Below are 16,132 nucleotides of genomic sequence, written 5' to 3'. Positions count from 1 at the left end.
ATGCCCGTAGCCTTCCTCTTTCACCCCTACTCATGCTCATCTTTGTTCAGAGTACTTATAATATTGTACTATCATCACACAGTACTGTGTTATCTATTTCTGGATCTGTACAATCAATCTTGTTGAACATTCTATACTCCTTCAGCATCAGATGCATGATCTCTACCATCTTTCTAACTTCTGTAACTTGTGTTCTCAACTTTAACTTTCAAGGTTCACTCATTAACGTTAGTTCATATTAGTGAGATCATACAGTATTTGTCCTTTTGTTTCTGGCTAATTTCACTCAATGTAATGTCTACTGTCTACCATTATGTCTTTTGGATTTTATACTTCATATCTTATTTTATTTTTATTTTTTTCTCTCTTTCTCTTTTTACCCTTGCTGATAGTCTTCATATCTACACTCTTATCCGAACCTCTCTCTCCTGTCTTTTCCTATCTGCCTGTAGTGCTCCCTTTAGTATTTCTTGTAGAGCAGGTCTCTTGTTTACAAACTCTTTCAGTGTCTATTTGTCTGAAAATATTTTAAACTCTCCCTCATTTTTGAAGGACAGTTTTGCCGGATATAAAATTCTTGGTTGGCAGTTTTTCTCTTTCAGTATCTTAAATATATGCTACCACTTTCTTCCCGCCTCCATGGTTTCTACTGAGAAATCCATGCATAGTCTTATCAAGCTTCCCTTGTATGTGATGGATTGCTTTTCTCTTGCTGGTTTCAGAATTCTCTCTTTGTCTTTGACATTTGATGATCTGATTATTAAATGTCTTGGAGTCAGTCTATTCAGATCTATTCATTTTGGGTATGCTGTGCTTCTTGGATCTGAAATTTTATATTTTTCATAAAATATGGGAAATTTTCAGTGATTATTTCCTCCATTTTTGTTTCTGCCCCTTTTCCCTTCTCTTCTCCTTCTGGGACCCCATGGCACGTATATTCATGTGCTTCATGTTGTTATTCAATTTCCTGAGATCTTGCTCATATTTTTTTGTTCTTTTCCCTGTACATTTGTGTGTAGGATTTCAGATGTCCTCTCCTCCAGTTCATGAATCCTTCCTTCTTCCTCTTCAAATCTGCTATTGTATGTCTCTGTTGTGTTTTCATCCCTTCTAATGTGCCTTTCATGCCCATAAGTTCTGCCATTTGTTTTTCAAGCTTGTGAATTCTTCTTTATGATCACCCAGTGTGTTCTTTATATCCTTCATCTCTTTTGCCACATTTTCCTTCAGATCATTGATTTAATTTAGAAGATTTGTTTGAACATCTTTAATTAGCTGTTTCAACTCTGGTATCTCATTTGAAGTGTAAGTGTTTTTCCCTTGACTGGGCCATATCTTCATTTTCCCTAGTGTGAATCATAATTTTTTGTTTCCTAGGTATCTGGTTTCCTTGATTACTCCAATCAGATTTTCCCAGACTAGATGGGTCCAGAACTCAGGAGGGAGCTGTAATCAGTATCAAGTTTCCCTGATGATGAGCCCCAGAATGTTGTCAGACTTTCCTGCGGGGCCTCTAGATTCTGTTCTTTTCCTACCCTGCCCAGCAGGTGGTGCTTGTCAGCCTGCAGCTCCCCCATTTTGGAAAGAGCTGCAGTTCTTTAATTCTCAGTGGATCCTGTCTTGGCCAGGGGCTGAGGGTGGTCAGAAGCCAAGCTTAAGTTTTACTTGTCACACTCCTCCCAGGCCCTGGGGTCTGAATTCTCTGAGGGAGGGCAGCCACTTGAGCTGGGCCCCACCCTCCTTTTCTTAGGGAACATATGTCTTTTAGGGGATTTTCTCCTTCACTTGACTTCTTTGTCTCTCTAACTACCTCAACTCCACCCTTGCCTGGGTCAGTGCTGACAATTGAAAATGCCTGAGGCTTTCTCTCATGAACTACTTAGAATGAGAGAAAAAAAAGAATAAAGAAAGAAATTCCCTTTTCAGAGCCAATCCCCATTCCCCCGAGTTTTGCTGGTCAACCACAGTTGGTACCTGGTTCTATGTGCCCCTTTTCTTGGGACACAGCTGCTTTCCAGTATTCTGATCTCAGCTATTTCCAAAAGACTATTTATTTATTATTATTATTTTTTCCACAGTGCCACTTCCTCTCCGCCAGGAGAGACCTAGGGTTTCTTTTCTGCTTGATCTGGGTTTTTGCTTGCTCACAGTTTGTATTCAGTATCCAAATTTGTTAATTAAAAACACGATTATAGCTTGGTTAAGTTACTTTCCCTTTCTTCTAGTAGACTGCTTCTTTTTTCCACAAGGAAGTGTTCCAACAGCCTGCCATACCAGTGGGGGAGGGGCACCAGCTCAGCAGTTTGGAGAGCTTTACCTACAGTTTTATGCTGTGATCTCAGCCATTCCACCCATTCCAGACTGGCGTATGATGTTTTTCCAGTCATGGATGCACCCCAACAGTTGTTCCAGACTATTTACTAGTTGTTCCTGGCTATTTTCTAGTGGTTTTAGAGGACTGAGTTCTACACCTCCCTATGCTGCCACCTTACCCTGCCTCCCACACTGTACCTTTTAATATTTTAAAGTGTTAACTCTGGCATTTAGCCCCAGAGCCTGTTTTTTGAGTTTTTGTCCATCTGGTGTCATGATAGAGATTTCCTTGAGTGCCAGGAGCTAAAAAAAACAAACAAACCAATGCAACATACACCTTGCCCATCCTTTCCAAATTGGCTTTGCATTGGCTGGTGCTTTCTGTCAGAATTCAGCCCTTCTATCAAGATGGTCAGCCCAAGGTAAATATAAAGTGCCAGATCCTCCCTGTCTTTTCTGAGCCTATTGCCCTGGGCTTGTGCTTACTAGTGTCCTTAGGAGTTTCTCTGTTTACAGGAATTTGAATAACCCTTCTACTCCCTATGCAATAGGCTTTATTGTTCTCCAGGGTGCTTTATTGTAGGAGTTAAAGCAGGTAAGCCTTTGCTTCAGGCTATTTGACTTAGTTGTTTCTCACACTGTTTTGGCTATGCCCTGCTTCTTTTGCCTGGAGAGAAAATTCTGGGGTGTAGGGGAGAACCTGAGAGAAGTGTACTAGGTCAGTCTTTTCCAGCTGGAAGAGGACCAGGGACTCACAGTGGAGCACAGGCTGGCTCCACATTGTGCTGGGGAGGGGCTGAAGGAGTGTCTAGCAAGGGTGCCAGGAGCTTCTCCTCCGGCATTTTGAAGATGCATTTCATGGATTTGGCATTTCCCCAGTTAATACACTTTAACTATTTTTGACAGTTTTTAGGAAAGGTACTGTCTTTAAGACTTCTTTGACCCTTTTGCCTGAGGTGGGTTGGAACAATGGCCACCCTTAGATGTGGGTGCCCAGTAATCTGAACTAGCTTATCAAAAACAATGAACAGTGATCAGACCACATACCTTGAACTTAGGGAACTAGGGCTTTATATTACACCTCAAACCAGCAGGCTGCACTAGGAGTAGGGGTTGAGGGACTAACTGCTGCATGCTATGAGGCTGAGGGATGGGAAATGGGAGCCACTTCTCGGAGAGTAAAATTCACTCATATTTACTGCAATTTACCAGCCTCTTCCTCCTGCTCTTCCTTGAATGTTGCACATTGATCCACTAGATTCCAGGGTTTCAAAATAGTTGATTCAGACAGCTTCTGTCAGTTCAAAAACTGTTCTGGTGGAGGGACTGATTTCTGGAGCTTCCTACTTCATCATCTTCCCACAATCCTCTCCAGCCTTCCTTTTGAAGCAAGTATTCCTTTGTGGTACCTTCTTACTCCTTTCCTCTTTCCTGCTTCTGTCCTTTCTTCTTTTTTTTTTTAAATTGAGTTTTATTGAGATATATTCACATACCATACAATCATCCACAGTGTACAATCAATTGTTCACAGTACCATCATGTAGTTGTGCATTCATTACCAAAATCAATTTTTGAGCATTTTCATTACTCTAAAAAATAAAAAAAATTAAAAAAGAATAAAAATAGAAGTAAAAAAGAACACCTAAAACATCCCATCCCCCTATCCCACCCTATTTTTCATTTAATTTTTGTCTCCATTTTTCTACTCATCTGTCCATACACTGGATAAAGGGAGTATGAGCCACAAGGTTTTCACAATCACACCATCACACCATGTAAGCTACATAGCTATGCAATCGTCTTCAGGAATGAAGGCTATTGGGTTGCAGTTCAACAGTTTCAGGTATTTCTTTCTAGCTATTCTAAAGACTAAAAAGGGATATCTATATACCATATAATACCCTTCAGAATGAATTCTTGACTCCATTTGCAATCTCTCAGGCACTGAAACTTTATTTTGTTCCATATCTCTTCCCCCCATGGGTCAGGAAGGCTTCCTCAATCCCACAATGCTGGGTCCAGGCTCATTCCCAGGAGTAATTGATAGGTTAGGTCTCTTATGATGAATTAGGTCTCTTAACAAAGTTGAATGGAACAGAAGAGAAATAGCCAAGCATTCTAGTGCCATCTTGTATTTGGCTAGATTTGATAAAAACATACAAGATCCAAAAGAAATAGATTGAAATTTTCATAGTCATGCCTCTGTATATTGGGACAATAAATAAATAAACAAGAAGCTTACAAAACATTTCCTTCCAAGGAAGTGATATTTCTTTCTTTCTGTTCTTTTTTTATCTAGTCATGTATGTTATAAAAATTAATGACAGTCCCTTTGGAGATAGGCCATTTTCCAGGGTTTGACAAATAAAAATCCACTGATGCCTTTTTTGTTGTTAGTGCTGTTGAAGAGGTTTTTAAATGAGGAAGACGTTTAATTACTTGGGTTTTGTCATCTCAGACATCTGCTGATTACAGCTGTTCCTAGGAAGTGGATTAGAATATAATTTTTTTTCTTTCTCCTCAAATCAAAACCTGCCATAAAAATAGTCATTGCTAATTTGCAAATGATGATTTCAGCATTTCATCATTTTGGCTCCCAATTATATTTATAGTCTTGCAGAAGAGCACTTGCTTACCCACTCAGTAGCAAAGGGAAAGGAAGCATATAACCAGTGTAAAATGATGGGGTAAGAATTTACATGTGCTTTCAAAGGGGTTACCTACGTCTTGGGTGAGGACAACCTTCATAATAGAATGTCATTCTCACACCTTTTTGGGCTCCAAGGTATATTATTCCTTCTTCAGATAGCAAAACAGAATACCTAAATTTTGTCAAGGTTTATAGTCTTTAATCCTCCTGCTTCCCACTCCCCCACCCCACCCCACCATCATCACCACCCCCCCCGGGGGGGGGGAAGGGAAGGAGGAGGCAGTGAGTATTTAAACATTAACATTTGTTTTCCCCTTAACACAAAGCACAATTTCTTATAAATTGTATTTCCCCCTTTGCTATAGCTGCCAGGAAGCTCCAACTCACATTTATTAATAATTATACTAATTCTGTTAGCATTTGAGGCTAGTATATTTGCTTCCTCTGGATTTCCATGGCTTTGCTTTTCTCTTTATTTTATTTATTTTTAAGGGTAAAACAGACTTTATTGGAATGAAGTAGCCAGAGGTACAGAGAGAACCTGGCTTGCTTGGGGTTTAGGTTTCCAGAAACACCTCAGCTATCTCCAAGGTTCAGAGAAATGCTCCCTGCTGCTGGGAGCCCTCAGCTTACCTGGACACCCCTGGGCTGCCCCCAGTGGTAGAGATGGAGATGGGGAAGAGGATCCTGTGTTTCCCAGGAGGCAATAAATAGAGGAAAAACTGGTGGGGGCATGCCTACCCTTCCTTGTTCAGGCTTACTAGGGACAGGCCTTGAACAGCATTCCGGAAGTCTCTGGAGCCCTAATTTCCAAAACTCTTTGGTGGCTTCATGATGATGTTGCTGGTGGAAGGAGGAAACTCCCAGAAGACAACCTCGGGAGGCTGCATTAGTACAATACAAATATGCTGTGAGGGAAAAGGTTAATAGGATTAGCTGGGTGGCTTTTTGGTCTGTCACAAGGTGGCTAGCTGGTGCCATTGTAAGGTTTATGGTGACTGGAGAGATTAAGCATGGGTAATAATTAGCCTGCACCAGGAATGCTTTCCCCCCACCCAAGAAAATTCAAAACCCTCTCTCTGCCTGGGCCTGGAGGGTGGCGTGGAGGGTGTAGTAGAGAGTACTGACCAGAGTCCTCACAGCTCATAGGCACTGAACTGAATATAAGGAAGTTCTAAGGGAAAGGGGAGTCCGGGAGGAGGCCACTCTGCTTCTGCCCCCCACCCCCCATCTGCTAATGGCAAGCAGATCCCCAGTTCAAAGGTGGACACCTTTCCCTCTACATTTGACTGGTTCCGTGTCTCCCAGGCCTGTGGTACCATAGGGTCCCTGCCCAGACTAGAGAAAACTGTTCTCCCCTTCCCCAAGGGCAGTTCTAAACTGGTGCCCTCAGAGTTGGGAAGGATCACCAGGGACAGTGGCTGGGTAGAGCCAAGGAGAGGGCCACAGTGGGGCGTTCGGGTGCCGGGAAGCCCTGTCGGTTGGGAGGTTTATAAGGAGGTGACCGAGCTAGGCGAGGCTTCCGGGGAAGTTCACACGAGGCATCTCCGGCTGCCTCCTTGGGGCAGTTTCGTGGGGCTGGGGACTCCTGGCCTCCCTCCCGCTCGTGCTTCTTTTGATTCACGCCCTGGTCCTGGAACCAAATCTTGACCTATATCTCCTTCAGCTCCAGGGTGCTGCACTCTCCAATCTCTGTACTTGATTCAGGTACTGGTTGAAGTGGAACTCCTTCTCCAGCTTGATCAGCTGGAGCTTAGTGAATTTGGTGTGGAGGCCACTGGGCACACCCAGGCCCAGCTCTGACACATTCTACGCTTTGCTTGTGTGTGTGTGTGTGTGGGGGGGGTCCTCTTTTTTTTAATGCAATTTTATTGAGATATATTCACATACCATACAGCCATCCAATGTGTACAATCAGTTATTCACAGTATTATCATATAGTTGGGCATTCATTTCTTCACAGTATTATCATATAGTTGGGCATTCATTACTACAATCAATTTTTGAACATTTTCATTACTCCAAAAAAAAAAAAGAATAAAAGTAAAAAAGAACATCTAAAACATCTCATACCCCACCTTCCCCCCTTTATTCATTTACTTTTTGTCCCCATTTTTTCTACTCATCTGTCCATATGCTGGATAAACGAAATGTGAGCCACAGGGTTTTCACAATCCCACCATCACACCATGTAAGTTACATAGTTATACAATCATCTTCAGCAATCAAGGCTACTGGGTTGCAGTTCAACAGTTTTAGGTATTTCCTTCTACCTATTCCAATACACTAAAAATAAAAAGGTATATCTATGTAACGCATAAGAATACCCTTCAGAATGAATTCTTGACTCCATTTGAAATCTCTTTGTCACTGAAACTTTATTTTGTTTCATTTCTCGTCCCCCTTTTGGTCAAGAAGATGTTCTCAATCCCATGATGCTGGGTCCAGGCTCATCCCTGGGAGTCACATCCCAGGTTGCCAGGGAGATCCACACCCCTGGGAGTCATGTCCCACGTAGGGAAGAGGACAGTGAGTTTACCTACAGAGTTGGATTAGAGAGAGATGCCACAACTGAGCAACAAAAGAATTTCTCTGGGGGTGACTCTTAGGCACAATTTTAAGTAGGCTTAGCCTCTTCTTTACAGTAACACGATTCCTAAGGGCAAGCCCCAAGATCAAGGGCTTGGCATAGTAAACTGGTAGTCCCCAATGCTTAGAAGAATAATTAAGTTAATATTTCCACATTTTCCCCAGTACTTCAAGGGGGCTTTTCAAATACTTTTTATTCTCTGCCCAAATTACTCTGGAATGTATCAGAGCTTCATGTTACCCTGTACAAACCAACCAGATCTCACCCCCTATTCAAGGTTCGATGTAATTATGGTGGTTGATTAAGCTGACCATACAAGTTAAATTGTATACAGTGCTACAAGAAATATAGATTTTACACCAAATAAACATCTCTTCCTTTGGTCTCACATAGAAGTTGAAGTTTTAAAATACAGACAATATCATCCTTTACCCTTTTGTCTGATTTACCTTAGTCCTAACCAAGACCACTTCATCCTTATCTCTAATTCAAGTCTGATCTCTTTTTCAGCTTCTTTAAGAGTTTCTGTGTAGGGTAATGCTGACATTCATAGCTGCTGAACTCTGGCTCTGAGTCTCAGGTGTCAGACAGATACCTAAAGTTCCAGAGACTGACCAGGTTGTACAAAAATAGCTCAGCATCTCAGAATTTAGAAAGAAGACTGTTACAACTCATGAATAGGTGTGACTTCTGTAAGAGCTTCCAATTACAATAAGCCTTCCCCTGCTAACATATGCTCTCAGATTTAATTCTCAGAGTTTGCACATCATAGGTAGTCCATATTAGTGAGTCATTACAATGTTTGTATTTTCATTTCTGGCTTATTTCACTTAGCCTACTGTCCTTGGGGTCCATTCATCTAGTTGCATTCCTCACAGCTTCATTTCTTTTTGCTTCCACTCAATATTGTGTTGAATGTATATACCACATTTCACCATTCCATTTATCAGTCAATGTACCTTTAGGCCACTTCCATCCATTGGAAATTGTGAATATTGCTGCCATAAATATCAGGGTAAAAATGTCCATTCATGTCCCTGCTCTCAGTTCTTCCAAGTATATACCCAATAACAGGATTTCAGGACCATATGGCAACCCCATTCTCAGCTTCCTGTGGAACCATCACACTGCCCTCCAGATGAGCTGCACCATTCTACTTCCCCACCAAAAGGGAATAGGTACATACCTCTCCCCACATTTTCTCCAGTACTTGTACCCTTCTGTTTATTTTTTTAAACAGTTTTGTTTACACACCATACAATCCATTCTAAGTAAACAATCAATGATTCCCAGTATTATCACTGCATAAGCATTCACCACCACAATCTATATGAGGACATTTCCATTTCTTCCACAAAGAAAGAGGAAGAGGAGAAAAAAAATGAAGAATAACAAAATAAAAGATAGAAGAAAAATAAAAATAAAATAAAATAAAATGGAAAAGTCAGACAGCAACGCCAAGAATCCCGTACTACCTCCTTGTATCTCCCTCTTACAGACATTTAGCTTTGGTATATTACCTTTATTACAACTAATGGAAGCATATTACAATGTGATGGTTAACTATAGACTCTAGTTTGCATTGATTGTATTTTTTCCACCATATCATCCAATTTTCAACACCTTGCAATGTTGACATTATTTGTTCTCCATCATGTAAAAACGTCCTTATATTTGTACATTTAATCACCATCATTGACCACTCTAGGTTTTGCTAAATTATACTATCCCAGTCTTTATCTTCTATCTTTTCTTCTGGTATCATACAGGCCCCTAGGCTTCCTCTTTCAATTGTACTCACACTCATATTTGTTCAAAGTACTTATAATATTGAGCTACCATTACACAGTATTGTGTTATCCATTTCTGGATCTATACAATCAATCCTGTTGAACCTTCTGTAGTCCTTCAGCATCATATGCCCAATCCTAACCTCTTATCTCCTGATAACCTGTGTTCTCAACTTGAACTCTCAAAGTTCACTCATCAATGTTAGTTTGTATTAGTGAGACCATTCAGTATCCGTCCTTTTGTTTCTGGCTAATTTCACTCAGTGTAATGTCTACTGTCTACCATTCTGTCTTTTGGATTTTATATGTCATATCTTATTTAATTTTTATTTCTCTCTATCTCTCTCTTTTTACCCTTACAGATAGTCTTCATTTCTACACTCTTGTCCAAACCTCTCTCTATTGTTTTTTCCTATCTCCCTGTGGCACCAATGAGGCAACTCAGTGAGGGTATTATGAGTGACTAATGAATGGATTTAATACAAAGAAAGTATATCCATCCTCAACGGAAGGACATAATTATTACTAACATGGAATGTGGTCTTTTCTAGCTTCATGATGCTTTTTAAGCCTAGGGTGTCAGTCGACTCTTCAGGAATGTCTGGCAAGCTTATCTTTTTGTAAATTATGTCTCAAAAAAAGCTTATCAGTTACATCTTAGAACTTTTACAAAATAACTTACCTGGTACCAGGTAAAAGCCCAGAGGTCTTAGTCAAAAGAATTTCAACATAAAGCAACAAGAAAGACAATCTTCAGTTGATATCTACTGGCTTCCTATGGATTAAGAACGGTTACTACTCAATACAGCTATCAGGGGACGGGGTGAGATGGGGTGAGAGACCAGACAAGGTGGCGGTTATGTGGGAATGAATGGCCCAGATCCCCAAGAACTGTGCTAAATCCCCTGAGCTTCACTTAAAGAATTTTATGGCTGACTGACTTGCAAAATCTGTTTTCCAAATAGTTTGTTGATGTTAATCATCAACAGGTATTACTGGATTTCTACAGCTTGCCCTGATAGGAGTGTTCAAAAAAGGACCAAGACACAGTAGTCCTAAGAATTTGGCAACTAGAGTGATAAGAGGGGTAAATACTCTTAGAGGTGATATGCATTCTTTAGCCCGTAAAGCTTAAGGTTGATAGGATTTATGTATAAAGTTTAGAAAGTCATGAAGAAACACATACAATGGTGAGGTTCTTGTTCCCACCTTCTGAAGGCTTTGAATTCACTGTTTCAGCTGCCTGGAATGTGCAGGCTTGCTTCTTTGTATTCAGATCTTAGCTAAATGTAACTTCCTCAGAGAGGTCTTCTTTGATAGTCCAATGTAAAGTAAATTCCCCTATGCCCACTCCACTCTTTCACATCACCCTGTCTGGTTTTCTTCACAGCATTAATCATTATCTGCTATTAAGTGCTTACTTGTTTATTGTTCATGTCCTATACTGGTGTTTAACCACCACGAAAGAAGGGGCATTGTCTGTCTTGTTCACTGCAGTATCCCAGAGCTCAAAAAGTGTATGTGGAATGATTGAATGGAGCGAACACGATTTAGTGAGTCATTGATGTCAGAAATAGAGGATACATCTCAACACTGAAGTTAGTTTTAATGTTCAGCAGGGAAGGTACAAAAAGATCATACGAATTTCCACTTTAGTAGTGTTAACTGGTTCACAAGGGTATGAAATATTACTGAGAGATAGATCAGAATAAAAGTTCACTAAAAGGCACAAAGGACTGTAGCATGCAGCTGTAGAAGACTTTTTCAAAATGGCCTTGGTTGTTGCCTGTCAGAAATAGAATACTGTTCAAGGCTGTTTATGGTTTGATTTGGAATAATGTTTTTTGTTTGTTTGTTTGTTTAGCTTTTCTGTGTCATGTCTTTATTGGTGATCTCAGAGAGAGGACTTTGGCTCCCAACTGGAGATGGGATAAGTTAGAGGGAGACTCTGGGATATGATATGGAGGTATTTCACTTTTCTCTGTGAATCTACCCAATTGTGGTGATACAATGATCAAGCAACAATTATTTGAAATCAGATAATGTCAAGAAGAAAGATTACCAGGCAGTGAGATTTCACAAGGATTTATTTAATCTGAAAACACACTTTATACAAAATCAAACATGTGTCCTAATATTGCAGTTTGAGCAGGAAATCTAGGACACCTAAGAAAGTATAGGCTGCTGGGACCACACTGCCCAAGTTTGAATCCTGACTCTACTTCTGATAACTTTTCTGTGTCCCAGTTTCCTCACCTGTAAAATGGAGATAATAAAAGTAATTGCCTCCTAATTTTGTTGTAAACATTAAATGAGTTAGTACATTGCAGTGCTTAGAACGGAAAAGGGCCTGGCATGTAAATGTTTTGTTTTTAAATAGAAGTAGGTGGGAGTATAGGAACTGGAGGCGGAGGATTCAAGTGTTGGATGCCACAGAAGCAGGTATTAGGAAAGAGAGTAAGGGGAAACCAGAATAGCACTAGAGATTTTGTCCATGAAGCCTGGGAAAGCTGATAAAGGAGGCTGAAGAAATGTCAATATCCAGGCTGTAGAACTTCATCCTTGGGTGGTTGGGGTTAACAAGCCTAAAGGCATGAGGTTATCATGGCCCCAAGGAGGGCAGCATGGTTGTGCACACTGAGAAGTGAGATCGTAGAGTGCCTACTTAGCAGTACACCATGGATTGTTAGAACTTATCTAAAGCATTTTTGCCTCTCAATTACCTACCCTTCCTTGTTTTGGAGACCATGTTAGAACTGGACATGCAGAAGGCAAAAGTGCTCTGCTATAAGATCAGATGGGCTTCGAACACTTGGATGCAGATAAAATGTACTTTTTGGCAGTATGTGGATTATTTCCTTAAAGTCAAATGAATTTTCAAGCAGATTTTCAATATGACAGGGCAAGGAGTTCTTTAGAAGTGGCCTTGTGGGTTGGGAGTGGTAGGTGGAAGGTACTACCACAGCAGTCACAATTACTTATTTAAAATGTGCAAAATGTTGCTGATACTGTTTTTATTTAGCAAATTGGGTTCATGGTTTTATTTTACTGAATTTAAAACAATTCAGGTTTATTGATGCCTCCAGTTCCCTAATCCTGCTTTTTCTATCATGCCTAAAGATTCTCAATTGCAGATTTTCTTCACCTAGAGGCATTTAGAGACTGGGGGAGTGCTGCTGTGATATAGTAGAGATGAATCCTAACTTGGTAGCTCAGAGGCTACTCAGAAGAGCAGGGTTTTCCTAAGACAGGAAAGAGACAACCATTTATTGCACACTGACTAGGTGCGTGACACCAAAGCATACCAGTCATTTTACATATATTTCATTTAACACTCACAATAACACTGTATATTAGGAGACATTATTCTCATTTTGCAGTTAGAGAAACTGGAGGCCATAGACCTTAAGTAATGATAAGGTAATGTTGTGAGGGTTTGAATCAGGGCTAATTCCAGAATCTTTCCTTTAATTACTACACCATCTCCTTTCAAACATTTTAGCAGATGGATATAGGGGGATGGAGTGGGTTGAGATTTGTGGTGAGAGAGGAAGGAAAGGGTGACATGGAAACAGCATTTGACATGGAGGGAACAGCTTGATAAAATGCATAAAGTAGAAGCATGCATCTATTCATTCATTGTATAAATTCAGTTGAGCTCTTGTTATATGCAAGTTGCAAAGTATAAAAAAGTTATGCAACTAGGAATTTTTGAGTGTATGACTAGAAGACAGGCAGTGGGAGGATGGACACTATAGGGGCAACAACAGCCTGGGAAGGCTGGTGAGATGGCAAATTTCGGAGGGCTTTGGGAGAGCAGAGAACTCAAGCTGTGTTTGAGGTTGCTTTTGGAATCAACTTGGTCTTCTGTTGCTTTTCTGATCAAAGGTGACCAGAGATCACATGGACTTCTCTGGTATTTTGGGAGAGCTTGAACCTTCTGAGCTCACACTGGGGTTGACACACATTTTGGTTGGTCTGATGACTATCAGAGAATCAATTGTAAAGTACCTGATAGAAAAATAAGTGGTTTTAAAATGTATTTTTCAATAAAGCAATTGAAGAATGCCTCCAGGACCCTTGTTATTTTGCTTATGGCACTGCTGATGCCTCTTCTAGCAGTATTGCATTTGTCAGAATGATTAATATTCTTTGTTCTCTTGAGCCACTGTCTTCTCCTCATACTTCTATTATAGCACTTATCACACACAAGCAAAGTAACCTGTTTCACACGTTTGTCTCCACCGCTTGGTTCTTAGTCCCTGGATGGCAAGGTCCTGAGTTTAATCACCTCTGCCCTAGCTCAGTGTTTTCAGCATAGTAGGTACTTCATAACTGTTGTTGAATTAATTTTTTAAAAATTACAAACCTCTCAAAGGCAGTTTATTATTAATAGAGAGTAGTCCAAAGAAACCTAAGTCTCCTTTATAACTAAGTCTGCTGAGCCCTAAACCACCAAATACACACATTGCTTTATTAGGCAAATACCAATTATCACCTGCAGCAGCCTGATCCTGCTGGGTAGTCTCCAGATGCGGAAATGCATTTGAGACCTATCACTTAATCAGCAGGTACTGGTATGTTGATATGATAGTATCACTTTTACTTTTAGTGGAATTTTCCATTTAAAGAAAGGACCCAATGAGCCTTGGAATGGCTGTTTCTGCCACCGGGCATCTCACACAGGGCTCTGGAACTATATGCACCTACAACTTTGTAAATCAGTGAACTGAATAAACACACAAAGTCATCTGATGCTGCCTCAGGGAAAATGATCTTTCTCAACGTTCAATCTTTTTGTTGTTTTTGTTGGTCTCAAAATTCTGATCCAGGGGCGTCAGCTATCTGTATCATACATCTTTTTATTGACTAGAAATTTTGCTTCCATTTTCTGGGCATCAATCTTGTTGGAAATTTACTGCCACATGCAGTGTCTCTCTTTTTTTCATTGATAATTGAAGAGAATCCTCCTTTCCTCCTGGAAATTTCAGTGGTGTTAGAGATCCAGGTGTCAGCAACATCTCTAAAAAGAGGATGAATGTTTAACCCTATGGATGAATCATTCTGGAAGTGAAAATGGTTTTTGTGTCATGCTGACCCAACTATTTGAACACCTAATCCAAATTTATTGTGTTTCTAGAGCAGAAATCACCTAGGTTTTTTTTTTTCTTATGACATTGGATACCTACATAGAGCCATTGGAAGTGAGACCAGGAAAATTTAGCCTGTTCTATTTCTCTCTTGGAATAGTCAAGAATTCTGACAACTAGGTAGTTTGCATAGTAATCTTTCTGTTTCCTTTTTTGCTTACCTAAAACATGTCACTAAATAATTAATAAATAGAAAGCATTGTTCTGGCAAAACACTGTGCCCAGAACAAAGACACAGACAATTATAATCCATTTCTGAAGGAACTTACATTCCAGTTGAGGCAAAAGGACATTTGAAATTTAGTGGAATTAGTGTGGGTCAGTTCATGATAACGGCACGCATATCATAAACACTGACTAGGCACATATGTGAAAATAGGTTGAAAACAAAAGTGCATATAAATGTAAGATTTTAAGACAGTACATCCAGGTTGTTCCTTGGAAGAAAAAAAGGATCAGAAACAAAATGGGAAAGATATTCCCTTGTGGTCTTTGGTGAGGAGATGGAAAAGTGCAGTGTGACTGTGTTTAGAAAAGTGGTCAGTTTGCTTTGTTTTATATAAAGCAAAGATCTTACGCAGAAAGATATCCAGCCTTCAGCTCAGGGCCTCCTGTTGCCTTTTCCCCACTTTTCTACCTGGCTGATGTCTTCTAATCTTCATTCCACTGAAGATCTTGCTTGCTCTGGAAAGGCCTTGAGTTCCAAGAGCACTAAATATATTATTTATATATTTGTACTGTAATTGGCTGTTTGCTTAACCATATCCCTCTTAGTTCTCTGGGACTTCTATAACAAATACCAAAAACTGGTTGGCTTAAACAACAGCAATTTATGGCCTCACTGTTTTGGAGGCTGGAAGTCCAAAATCAAGGTGTCGGCAAGGCCACAATTTCTCTGCAGTCTGTAGTGTCCTGGTGGTGGTTTGCCGGCAATCTGTAACGTGGCAATCTGACTCCTTCTGTCTCCTCCTAACTCTACTGCCATGTCTAAATTTCCATTGCTAATAAGGACTCCAGTCATATTGGATTAAGGCTCACGCTGATTCAGTGTGGCCTCATCTTAATAGGATCTTTGAATGTTTGCAAATGAGCAAATGAATTCACATTCACAGGAGTGGGGGTTAGGACATGATTCAATCCACAACACTCCCCAAAAGACCATAAGCAGCCTGAGGGGAGGAACCAAGTGTGTCTATTGGGTGGTTTTTGGCTGCAGCCTAAGCTGAGTGTCTGGGACCTAGTAAACTTGTTCTTGAGTAAATCTAGAAATGAATGAAAAGGTTTGAGAATTACTAGGATAAGGGAAATTCTAAAAACAAAAGCAAAAACCAAACAAACAAACAAGGAGCAAAAAACTTTGGAGCCAGAGATTTGGGAATTGTGTGGTTGAAGAACAGGAAAAAAAGATGTTTAGAGGACAAGGAAAGAGGAAAGCTATTGGATTAAAACCTGACTTCTAGTCACTTGTCTTTTTAGTAGTTTCATTGAGAAGATAGTTCATGTTGGGTCAGTCGTCTCCCAAACATCAGCTATTTGGACACTGATAATGATTTAAATTAATGTCTAATACTCAAAGCACATATACGCATAGCGAATTCTAGTAGTTGAACATTCTGCCCCTCTCTTCCTTTTATCCATT

This window comes from Choloepus didactylus, chromosome 2 (genome assembly GCF_015220235.1).
Source record: "Choloepus didactylus isolate mChoDid1 chromosome 2, mChoDid1.pri, whole genome shotgun sequence".
Taxonomy (NCBI): domain Eukaryota; kingdom Metazoa; phylum Chordata; class Mammalia; order Pilosa; family Megalonychidae; genus Choloepus; species Choloepus didactylus.
Note: the sequence above shows the minus strand (reverse complement) of the source record.